The sequence below is a fragment of the Lithobates pipiens genome, unplaced genomic scaffold (assembly GCF_037356315.1).
Source record: "Lithobates pipiens isolate NorthernLeopardFrog02 unplaced genomic scaffold, aLitPip1_a1.2 Scaffold_10, whole genome shotgun sequence".
Classification (NCBI taxonomy): domain Eukaryota; kingdom Metazoa; phylum Chordata; class Amphibia; order Anura; family Ranidae; genus Lithobates; species Lithobates pipiens.
Window position 1 is genome coordinate 134,378,080 of NW_027507686.1, and position 13,082 is coordinate 134,391,161.

The window sequence follows — 13,082 nt, forward strand, 5'->3', positions numbered from 1 at the left end:
TCTGGCCTACACCTAAAAAATTGAGAAGACTACTCCCAGTTCTTTGCACAGAGAATCCATCTCTCCTTGTAGCTTGATCCACAGACACTGCAGCTAATTATTTAACTTTCAAGATCAGTCAACCCTCAGTAGTGTTTCATGGAACCGTACCTTGACCCTTCCATGTGGAAGATGCAGGGGCCTCCTGTACCATTGCCTGTGGCACTGGACTTGATACAGCAGTACAGCAAGGTGCAATTAGCCACAAGGTGCTCCAAAGATCCAGAGCAGTGGTGATCTTCCCTGGGGTGATCCAGTTCCTGAAGACCCCCTCCATTGAGGAGGGGGCATGCCCTCCTGAAGCAGGAGGTCTCCACCTGGTGGGTTCTTCCCTAAGAAGGAGCCAGCACCCTGATGTGGTGAGTCTGGGGCTTTGCCACTTCCCCTGCCCCCCCCCCCAATTCCTATCATTCCCAAACCCCCCTCCTCCATTTTATTGGGGTAGACCCTGGACGCTGCCTTGCACACATGGGTTTGGCAGCTTGTGTGTCCTAGGCTGGAAGTGGCGTGTCACAGAGTTGCTGCAACACTTTTTAAATTATGTGTTGCGCCTATGCTGTGTTGTGGGACTTTTTATTCCCTTGTGTGGTGATTGTGTTGCATCTTCTGGGGCACATTCACCTTGCTGTGGAAATTGTCACATCTTCTGAGACACATTTTGGGCACCATTTTAAACACATTCCCTCATGCTCATTGCAGACATCAGGCACAAGGGACATGAAATGAGATGGTAGGTCAGCACATATTGTGCACAGAGCTATGATGAGTTTATCCAGGGTGCCTCTGAAGATTCTGCTTCTGGTACTCTGGCTCTCATTCTCCACACCTTGGTGTCTCCCCTTATCTACATGAATAGCCCCTATTCTTCCTTTTTAACTAGAGAGGAATTTGAAGTCATTGTGGCAGACCTGATGGGGAAAAGTCATTAGCTGGTTCCTCCATCTCAACAGTGTTGCCTCACGATAAAGATGAATATTGAAGAGGAAGATGATATGATGATAAGTAAAATGTGAGTCCTCGGAGTCTGAGAACTCCTTCTGGGAGGATAGACAGTCTCCCTTAATCTCTCCCAAGCTGAAAGAAACAGTTAAAATGTATGTGTACACTCACCTTGTAAAACAGTCCATTCAGTTTAAAATAGAAATGCAAAGGGGCGTGTCCTAGCCTCGGAACCGCATGGCAGCTTGAGCAGGGAGCTCCTACATTCCACAGCCTTTCAAAGCAACACCAAGCTGTGCCTTCAGACCAGACACCCGCCACTACTGTGGTTAAAGAAACCACAAGGGGAATCCACGCCCATGCAGCCCTGCAAACTGATGGATTTCTTCCCCAGACCGTCAGAATGGAGAAACCAAGATGGTGCTAGCACACTGAGCGTGGCGGCGCCGGATGCACAGCTACGCAGTCTCACTGACAATGACTCACAGGAGAACGCAGAGCCCATTGAAGATATTGCTGACCTGCAGTCGCCTGAGAAAGACGCTCACAAGAGACCAGCCTCCTCCCTGCTGCAATCCCCACTCTCCAGGGCACACGTGAGTAAAAAACTGAATCTCTCCTCTGCACCGACATTGCTGCTCTTCACTGAAACTGACAACCCTCTTGAGGAATTTCCTACCTCAAATAAGCCTGCTTCTGTATCAGAGCTCAAACTTATGCTGCAGTCGTTATACATGGGCATCCAATCTAATATAGACTGAGTAATCGCTCACACACGGGCAGATTACTCATATAGAATGAACGGATGACCTAGAATCAAAAGTGAGGGAACTAGTGTCAACTCACAATGATTTAGTGGACACATACCAGGACCAATCACAGGAAATATAGTGACTTAAAGAGAATGTGGCAGATTTAGAGGACAGATCCCAAAGGAACAACGTTAAAATCAGGGGGATCCCTGAATCTGTGGCCCAGTCAGAACTTATTGGCTACCTACAAGAGTTGTTCAAAAATATTCTACCATCATTCTCCAAACAGGATCTCATCATCAATCTGGCTCACTGCCTGGTTAACCATAGCTTCCTTCCAGCCTCAGTACCTTGTGATGCAATTGCACGTATACATTTTTTTTTCATATCAAAGATATTCTCATGTCTACACCTGGGGGCCCCCTACAAAGCTCCTAGTGACATACTGGAACAAAATAGTTCCCATAATGACACCAAAGGATGGCTTTAAGGATCTCTCACAATGGGGGGTACCAAGCAACACACCCTCCATCCAACATGAAGAACCACATGGCTCAGCATCTATCAAAGAACTGGGAGACAACTACCCCCTCCTGATCCCAGTATACCTTGGGCAACTAACCCGGTAGTCTGTAAACTCCCATTATGTTAATTCCCTCTCAGAAGAGAGGAAAATGGTTTGTATATCCCTGACTCGGGTGATAACTAACACCCCTCGGATGCTGAATCTGCTTGGCATATTTCACATTGTTCCTATGCAAACCAACTCAGCCTGTTTTTCTTATGCATTACAGTTAAAGCGGTTGTATAGTCAGAAAAAAAACTATAAGGCAAAACGAGCTAGTATGCAACGCATACTAGCTCATTATGAAATACTTAACTTGGAATGAAGCCCCCTCACCATCTCCCGGTCACAGCCAAGGAAGATGACATTTTGCCTCTGCGATTCTTCTGGGTTCGCGGCTGTGACACTGAGTGGCCGTGGCCGCGATGACGTCACTCCCGTGCATGTGCGCGAGAGCCCTCCATTCTGGCACGATACGCCGGACCTTTACTGCGCCAGCACCGCTGTCATCAGCAGCTGCATGCAAGATGAATATCTTCTAAACTCTACAGGTTTAGAAGATATACATTTTACCTACAGGTAAGCCTTTATTTTAGACTTGCCTGTATGTAAAAATGTGCTAAAGGGGTATACAACCACTTTAATGCGTATATGTTCAGTTATATGTGTTTTGTTACTCCCTGCAATTTTCCACTTAATTCAGATAAGGTACTGAAATGTACTTCAGTACCCACTTGCAAACACAACAATTTTTTTACTACTTTTTTCACAAATGCTGATACTAAATCTAAAGGTGTCATGATAGCTATTAAACATTCCCTACCGTTTCAACTTCACGACTTCTACTCTGACCCTGCTGGACATTTCATCATACTACAAGCCATTATAGACAACAATCAGGTCACCCTGATTAATATATATGCACCTAACAACAGATGCCAACGCTCCTTTTTTCAGTATATTGGAGCAAAAATAAAACAAAAAGCTCATGGGCACCTTATAGTTTGCAGGGATTTTAATGTTACCCCAAACCCCATAATAGACTCTTTCAAACTGGCTCGCAAGAAGAGCATCTTCCCTGACCTCATTCATCACTAACACAGACTTCTATGATGCGTGGAGATGCCTACATGCAGTGGAAGGGATTATACCTTTTTTTTCTAAACCAATACAATCTTACTCAAACTTGATGTGTTCCTTGTCGACAAACTTACGTTGCAAAATAGTTCAAAGACAGAGATTAACATGGTCAGACCATGCTCCGATCTCCCTACAAATCTTTGAGGCTCCGTTCAAAAAGAACATGACTCTTTGGCGTTTGAATGAGACTTGTCTCACCAACCCCAGATACAGGAAACAGATCAATTGAGAACTAACCTCTTTCTTCAAACTGAATGTAACTGACGACATAGACAAGTTTGTGCTCTGGAACTCACACAAGGCATTCATGGAAGGCGTCTTCATAAAAATAGGTAAGCACAAGAAAAAGGAGGCAAGCTAAAGAGATAGCAGATTTACTCACCCAGTTACAAACCCTAAAACAACAACACAAAACATCACTAGATGCAAATGTTGCCTTTACCCTTGACAAACTACGAGAAACACTAGCAATCTGCCTTCTCAGCCAGCATGAACAAGCAATTAAAAAGGTCTAAACATAACTTCTACACTTAAACTAACAAAGCTAGACAGATCAACCAAACGTTAAGGAAACCTAACTCCCCCTCGCTCACTGACCCAAAGAAAGGAAACATCACTAATCCCTTAGAAATTGCAAACGCATTTAGTAAATTTTGCTCATCCTTGTACAATATACAAAAAGCCCAGACTTCGAACCTTCCTGGACTCGATTAACTCGCCCACGCTGACTCCATCCCATCAAGCCTCTCTCTCAGTGCATTTCACCATAGAGGAAGTGCTTAAAGCTATAAATACCCTGCCTGCAAATAAATCCCCTGGTCCCGACGGATATAGTAACAAATACTATACAATTTTTGTGGATACCCTAGCGCCGTACCTTAGTGAAGTAGTCAATAAAGCTGCAGAAGTGGGCACATTCCCTAAACAATCCTTAAAAGCCCTAATAGTAGCCATACCTGAACCAGTGAAACCCCCAACAAATCCTGTAAATTTCAGATCCATATCACCACTCAGTGATCTCAAGATATACGCTAAACTGTTGACCAATAGATTACAACCCCTTATTTCTAGCCTAATACACCCAGACCAAGTCAGGTTTATTAATGGACGCCAGGCTCCAGATAGCACCAGGAGATTTATAAAGTTATCCATAGGGCTGCACACTATCAAACGCCTTCTCTGCTCCTATCTTTGGATGCAGAGAAGAAGTTTGAACAAGTACATTGGGGATACCTCCAACAGGTGTTAAACAAGTTTGGTCTTACTGGTTCCTTGAGCCAAGCCATCCTAGTATTATATCCCAACCCAAGCACCGAGGTCTGGATATCTGGCATGTTGTGGGACCCATTCGACATCACCAATGGAACCAGACAAGGGTGCACAATATCCCCTCTCATCTTTGCCCTAATAATTGAAAACCACTAGCAGAATCCATCCGAACTTGTACTAAAATTGTACTAAAATTAAAGTTCTCAATATAGGATCAGAGCAACATAAAATAGGCCTCTACGCCAAGGACATTCTCCTGGCCATAACTGACCCCATCTCCCCCATACCTGCTCTCCAAAACATATTAAAGGAGTTTAGGACAATCCTCATCATACAAAGTAAATGACTTCAAATCAATACACCTTTCTTCTCCTAAGCAAAAACAAGTCTCAGAGATTTACTCCTTCTCTTGGATGCACTCTTCCTAGATAACATATCTGGGTATAAAGTTGACCTCCACAGGCAGTCAACATTTTAAAGCCAATTACACTCTTTTGCTTAGCAAAATCTCTGAACTTTCTAAAACGCTATCAAAATCCACAGTCTCATGGGCAGGGAAAATTGCATTGAGTAAAATGTTAATTCTTCCACATGTGCTATTTCTTCAGAACGGTCCCCTTGCCAATATAAGCAACCCACCTTAAGACCCTACAAAAAAATATAAACTCTTTCATATGGGCCGATAAAAAAAAGCAAGGGTACGAAGGGAGTGCATGTACACACTGGTCACCCAAGCAGGTCTGGGCACCCCACGACCTAGCTAAATACTATACAGCTACTATCCTTGACCAAACTAAATTCCGGTGGTCCCCAGCACCAGAGAAATGTTGGATACAAATTGAACAGCATGCACTTTTCTTGCACCTCCAGGCACTGTTGGGAGCATCTACGCTCACTCACAAAATTGCCAGAACTTTCTTGGGAACAATGCAGGCAAACAAAAGCTGCTTGATCCAAATACTCCAATTTCCTCATTGCCCTTACTAATTCCAGACCTGGATATCTCCAAGTGGTCTCGACATAGTTAACCAACTCTGAGAATCAACATATGCTCCCATTTCAAGACCTTGTTAGAACCTACGGCATTCCACAGAAGGATTTTTACAAATACCTACAAATATGACACCTATTATCCCCCTACTCTTAAGGGAGGACACCAAATATGGAATCTCCATAATATACAATGATCTATGCACCAGAGTGGTTCCAGACAAACTACCAGCCATGATCTCATGGGAACATGACCTAATTTCCTACACAAAGCAGCAATGGTGTCAAGCGCTTTAACAACCCAGGAAGGTATCCCACTAGAAACAGCCCTAAAAATCCTTCATAGGTAATACCTCACATCACAAGTACTGGCGAATCGCTACCCAGGCGCTCACTCCCCATTATGCTGGAGGAAATATGGGTGCGTGGGATCTATCAGTCATATATGGTGGTACTGTCCGAAAATTACAGCCTTCTGGAAAATAATATCCAATATCTTCTCTATCACTAGGATAAACAATCTGTTGCCCCCTGAAACAGCTCTTTGTGGCATTGGCATTGACAAATGGCTGAGCAAATTTCATGTCTTTATCACCCACATTCTGAGAGCAGCCAGAAGAGCCCTGGCGAGCGTTTGGAGGTCAAATATTCCTTCCTCCTGCACCAAAGCTATCAACTTTTTAAACACACATGCAACCCTCGAACAAATGTTTGCAAAATTTCAAGGCAAAAAATACCTTTTTCTAACAAAAACTAGCGTGCTGGACTGTGGAAAAATGGAACACGATCACGGCTCAAATCTCCATAATTTAAAGCCCGTATTAGATACTTTAGAGAGAGGTTACTGGTGTCCCCAGTAACCCACTTCTATCCCTGTAACATATAATAAAACAAAGAATTCACCGCGAGACTTTAAATGAAGTGGGCACCGTTTCTGTCAGTAAACAAAACAGTAGTAAATACAGTATATGGTTTTTTCACGTAAAATTGTTTACATACATATACATACATACATAAAGTGAGAGAGAGAGGTGGGCTCTAACTGTGTAATGGTAGTGTACTGATGTATCCCTAGAGACCTCGTTCGTCCATAAAATGTATAGGCTATAAACATGAGTATGTTTGTCAGGCATCTGAAGTAGTAAAGTAAAATCAATGAGTATTGGCATAAAGATATGTATACATAAGTAAAAGACATGGGCCAAGGATGGTAGGGACATGGAGATGATGGAAAACATAGGATAGCAGAGGGATACTAGCAAGTGGCAAGATAACCCCTCCTACCTTGTGCCTTTATAATTAATACTGTGCCATATTGCCAAATATATACTTTTTCCTCAAAGGCACATTGTTACACACATCCACCCCTGACGAGCGAGCTGGATCTCGTGAAACGGATTGGGTAGTATGATGCTCATATACTATGACTGCTATTACATCAATACATCAATATTCCTTATTTATGTATCTTTTTTAAATTGGCAATTGTTGGCGATATCTATGCATGTAAACAATTTTACTTGAATAAACCATATACTGTATTTACTACTGTTTTGTTTATTGACGGAAATGGTACCCACTTCATTTAAAGTCCTTTGTTTTATTATATTAGATACTTTTTATGCTGTCTGCTAGGGAAAAAAACAACCCTCCCCAGATCAACATCACTAGCTCCTTTTCGTTTCAAGGCAGAATTGTTTTTCATTTGTTTTCTATCTTTACGAGTTCAGGTACTGAACTTATACCGAGTTATAGCGCAGATGTTACTTGTTGTTTTAAACTTATACTCGCTTCTAGAATGTCGAATTAATGCCTCCCCTTGCCTGATCCAATCTACAATTGGTGACCGCTGGCATTAAGTGTGCAGAAATATGTCTTTTCGTTTGTTTCTTTCTGAATCAAAATAATCTTCAATAAAGATCAAGATTAAAAAAATAAAATAAAAAATAGAAACACAAGGCAAAACATTTGTGTGTGTGTTTATATATATATATATATATATATATATATATATATATATATATATATATATTTGCCATATAATTAGAGAGCATTTGGTGAAAACTGCAGGGGTGGGGGGGTTGGGGTGTATCAACAGGAGGCAGAGAAAGAGCAATATGCTGATCTTCTCACCATAGAGCTGGGGGGTTGGGGGAGGGGGCATATCAGCACAGGTCTTGTTCATTAGTGGATAGGCAAGCTGTGCTACCAGCAGAAAATTAACCATATTGGTTCTTTGCCTAGTGTGGTCAGTTTTAAATAGGAAATGCAGGGAGACTTGTAGGATCACCAGGAATTTCACACGAAGGAGGAAAAGTACATTGTACAACAGACACATATCAGGAATGTGTAATTTTGGGGTACCCTAAACCTTCACCCTGTGGACCATAGGTCACCAATATGAGATCTTGTCAGAAACCATGAATCAGACTGAGACAGAAGATGAGCGTAGTAGAACAGCAAGCAGGATCTGGAGCCAGAATGAATGTCAGCCAAGCAAGTCTTTAACGGGAACACAGGAGAGCGTCTCTAGAGATGTGACCAAGGTGAAGGCAGAGATCATCTGGACTTGATTGCTTAAGTAGGCAGGACTGACGAGCACACACGATCGAATAGTGCGACTGATTCGTTACGTCAGACCTTTGCTGTCAAAAAGGCCAGTCGTGTGTACACGGCATTAGGAGAGTCCTTAGACACCTTTATTAAGGAGGTCATGGGCTGACAGATCACCCTCTTACCAAAGTAAAAAAGAAAGCAGAGGTGCCTATTGCAAACTCAGGCACTTCTGGAAATTTGAAAAATTTATTTTGTCCCGCCAAAACCTCCTCTTCTAGAGCTAAGTTCTCCACTCTGTTTCATTGCAAGTCCTGGTGTGTGAGAAACAAGCCAGTCTCTCACCAAGCCCTTTCGCAATGAAGATGCTCACTCCTTTTTACAACTGAGGAAATGTCTGTTGGTCTTTTCAGCTGCCTGGGCTCATGGCATTTTGGATCTTTAGGCCTGGGACATGTTGTCCCAAGAATACATACAGTAACTTCACTTTTAGTGAAAGTTTCCACAAAAGGATGAATTCAAGGCCGCCTGTCCTAGAACTGAAGGTTCTCACCTTCTTGTGGGTCCAAATGTTTCAGGTGGAATTTAATGTGATCACCTCTAATTACATTTTGCAACAAGGGGAATGCTTTGCTTCAGCAGATATCAAGGATGCATATTTACACGTTCTCATGTAACTGCTCTTGTAGAATGAACACTGTGCCCAGGCCCTCACCGACAATGTCCAACAGACACTTCAGAGCTTCAGTTGGAATTTAGGCCCCAAGAGGTCTGTGTTTGATCTGATTCACCTCTTGGATTACCTGGACTTAGTCTTGCCCATAGCCCAAGCTTGGGTGCTTCTTCTCCAGGAATAAGTGGTAGATACTATACTAACATGGTAAGGGGGCCGACCCTAGGGATTAACCCATTTATTCTTGGCACTTGGAATAATGGTTATTATATAGCCTAATCACTACCTAAATCTATTCATCATCTACAAGGGCATTCTATGCTAGATGTAAAATCCTGCCAAAATTGAAACTATCTACCCCACCTACAGCAAATATGGAGAAAGGCAATGAGCAGGGTCCTCCCTTTATACAAAAGTATCTATTTCAGCCAATACTGCCCCCAAACATTTGATAAGATATGGGAAAATGTGACTACCACATAGGGACTAACCATCTAGCTTTGCATTGTAGTACTGGTCTCTTGTGGCAGATTACTGAGGATATGTTTTAGGGTTTGGGGGCCTGCCTGATTACATACAAATTGAAACACCTACAGTTTGACCTCATATTATATGGTTTTGGTAAATCTGAAGACAAAAACCAGCAGAAAATCTGATAGTGTGTATGGGGCTTTAGAATCAACTCCAGACCTTTATACCTGCTTATTTGGTTAAGAAACAACAAAAGGAGTAGCCCTCACATGACCATGAAATAGCTTTTGATTCAGTTGTCCAATTACCTTTGGTTCCTTGAAAAAGGGGGTTGGCTATTCTTAAGAGCTGAAATTCCTAAAACCTATCTCAAATTAATCCTGAGAGTGTGCACTTTCAGCCCATATCCACTGTATATTGAATATGTTTTGGTAAATACCTGAACAAATCTAAAATTATGCCTGTGTCCAAATATATATGGACCTAACTTTATATTTATGATGTGTAATATCTACTATGTACCTAATGTGGTATGGTTTACAGATATCTATTGTAATAGCTCTTTGTACTACTTCCCACTTAACCGTTTTTGATATCAATGCTGGTTTATGTACCATGTTGGACTTTGTGTTTGATTAAGTGAAAAATGATCATGCTGCTTTCACACTGCTCTGTAGCAAAATTGCAGTAAAAACGCATATGTTTTTTGCCTCCTTTATATATGCATTTCCAGTGCATTTCTGTTGCATATTTTGGTTGCCTGCACCTATGAAAAGTGGACATGTCACTCAAATAAGCACCAAAACTGGAAAATGCAGTGTGTTATGCGTTTTTGCCGCAATTTTCCATTTGTCTCAATAGGGAGCTATGTTTTTGGTGCAGTTTTAAAAACTTCACCAAAACTCTGCATGCAGGACTTTTCAAAACAGACTGCACCAGCAGCGCAGTGGTGTTAAGAATCCCATAGGATTTAAAGAGAAACATTTTTCTTCCAAGGTAAAAATCCAGGAAAAATGCATCATTGTAAAAGGGCCCTCAAGCATACCTGTTAAAAAATAATGAAAGGGTAAACACGCCTCCTCGTGTCCTTAGAATATTCTTCTCACCCCACTTCAGCAAACTAAAGGGTATATTTTTATATAAACAAAAATTATTACTTTCAAGCTGATTTAAAATGAACTTTAAAGTGTTTGTTAACCCCCCCCCCCCAAAAAAAAAAAACAGATCCTGTTCCTTTAAAGCATGTTATAGAGCACAGTGCTTGTGCTGTGTCATTTGGCCCCCTGTATGACATTGTGGTCTGATTGTGTGATTCTGTCAGCCACAGCCCTGCTCTCTGTAGCTCTCCCTGTGTTTGTGTCTCCTCTGTCCTCCTCCCCTCTCCCCTCCCCCTGAGTAAATTGTTTGTTCCAGCCTGTCAATAATTATCTGGAAGAAGTTATGTATTGAAGTCCAAGAGAGTGCTCCCCGGCAATATGTGTTTTAGTGTCTTGATGCCATAGCTGTGGATCTGGTATATTATGGATACGGATTTATGCCCTTTTTCCAGACTGCAGGAGTGGTTTCATGGGAGTACTAACATAGGGATTGGAGTTGCTGAGCTCTGAATAGGATCTTAAAACTGCAGCTTCGAGAGTCAACGCTGGGTGATCAGATGGTTAAGCAAACCACCATTTTAACGTAACCAAAATGGATACCAAGTAATAAATTGTGAAGTTAGGAGGTGTCAGGTGCTCTTTATTAAGATGTGGCTGCAAGGTAGCTTTTGTGAGTCTAGGGGTCTTCCCAGCCCATACAAAGCAGGTGATAGCTTAATCAACTTAATCAAAAAAGATTTTGAGTATAGGGACATGGGTTTTTCAGGAGAAAAAGACTTAAGCCTAGTACACAGGATGAGATTATCGGACGATTGATCATCCATTTTTTATTTTTTTTGCATGCTTGTCTCCATATGGAAAATGAATGGGTTACTAAAGTACGAAAATTTTCTTACGACAATAAAAATTCGGAAGTGATTTAATGTGTTTGTATTGTATTTTTGGACGAAAACTGTACTGATTAAACGAAAATGATATGATCTGGTATTGCACAAGAACATTTTTTGTGTTTGTCCCTTCGGAAAACTTTGGACCAAAACTGTGTATTAACAATCAGATTATTGTATGATTGTGTCAAAAGCGGTATTTTTTGTACAATATTCTGATCGCGTGTACAGGGCTTTAGTCAAAAAACATATTTTAAAGATGCTCGCATTCCACTGGGCTTAGCATTCCATTCCAGATGGCAAAGCAGAGCTTAAAGTTGTCTACAATATATTGAGATGTATGTTTTCACGCCTCAATTTAAATTTGGTGGCTCAGCATAAGGGAGCTTTGGAATCACCAGTTGAGGTAATGTAGGAATAAGAGACTTGTCCCAGTTTATTTTAATAATGGAGAAGAAGCCAAAATAATTATTTTCAGGGTTAACTGTAGATAGGAGGATGTATCCTTAAGATATAACAAAGTACCATTCACATATATGCAGTACCAATAAACAATCACAGCACTATCCCTTTTTGTACAAAATAATAAAACATACAAATAAATCTAAATTTCAATAATAAATTGTGATCAATTAAGTTAAAGTCTCTGTGTATCTCCAGTTTGTGCTGAAAAAGTGCTCAGTGCTTAAACAATCCACCAATATGGTGTAACAATAAATGCATCTGTGCTTCTAGTCATGAACTCTCCATGGTACCCTTTTGTGTGCGCACACTCACCAGAAGTATATGACTCTCAATGTTAACAAAAGAATCAAGCTAGCATTCCTTTGTCTCTTTGGTTTTAAAGATCATCCACATATAGGCATACTTTTTTCCTCCCGACACCCACAAAGTCAGTCCCTGTATCAATTCCATAGCCCATAGTAAAATTGGAAGGGATTCTTTGGCTAGGGTGAATAGTCTGGGAGAAAATGGTACCTCTGCCGTGTCTCTCTATGCAGCGTGAAGGGTTTCAGTGGGTTAGTACATACCCGGTGTTGGGTGCAGCATACAGCTGTAACTAGGATATGCATTTAAGGTTGCAGCCAAATTTGTGAAAAATCACCCAGAATTTTTCCCAATTGACCAAGTTGAGAGAAACAGAAGAGAACTCCATCAACTCCCCCACCCCCCTTCCCATGCTGCCAAGCTACACTAAAATTTGTAAAGAGTTGTCAGAGATTAATGTCAGTCTCTTTACACAGCATGACACTCATTTGGTCACCGTGGCCCAGGGTGGTAACTACCCCATTTAATCCATTTTCTGAAATTAGCATCCACATTTAAAAGGGAAATTGGTAAATAGGACAAACACAGGGTCAGATTTTTCTTGGGTTTGTGAATGACCGCTATCACCACTTCTAACATTGAAGCAGGTAGTCTCCTGTTGTTTAAAGTGATTGTAAAGGTTTTTTTATTGTTTTTTTTTTTTGTTTTTTTAGTTAAAGATAACAAACATGTTATACTTACCTTCTCTGTGAAGTTGTTTTGCTGCAGAGCAGGCCTGATCCTCTTCTTCTCAGGTCCCTCTTTGGTGCTCTAGGCCCCTTCCTCCTGTTGAGTGCTCTCACAGCAAGCAGCTTGCTATGGGGCACCCGAGCCGAACCAAAGCTCCTTGTGTCCATTCAAACACTGAGCCCCTACTGGCCACGGGTAATAAAGGAGTTA

The 13,082-nt window shown here is 41.5% G+C and overlaps 1 protein-coding gene across 3 annotated transcripts in view; it reads left to right on the forward strand.

Moving 5' to 3' along the window:
* The window catches only part of RPGRIP1L (RPGRIP1 like), a 386,112-nt gene that overhangs the window by 173,705 nt on the left and 199,325 nt on the right, over window positions 1-13,082 (forward strand). The window lies entirely within an intron of this gene.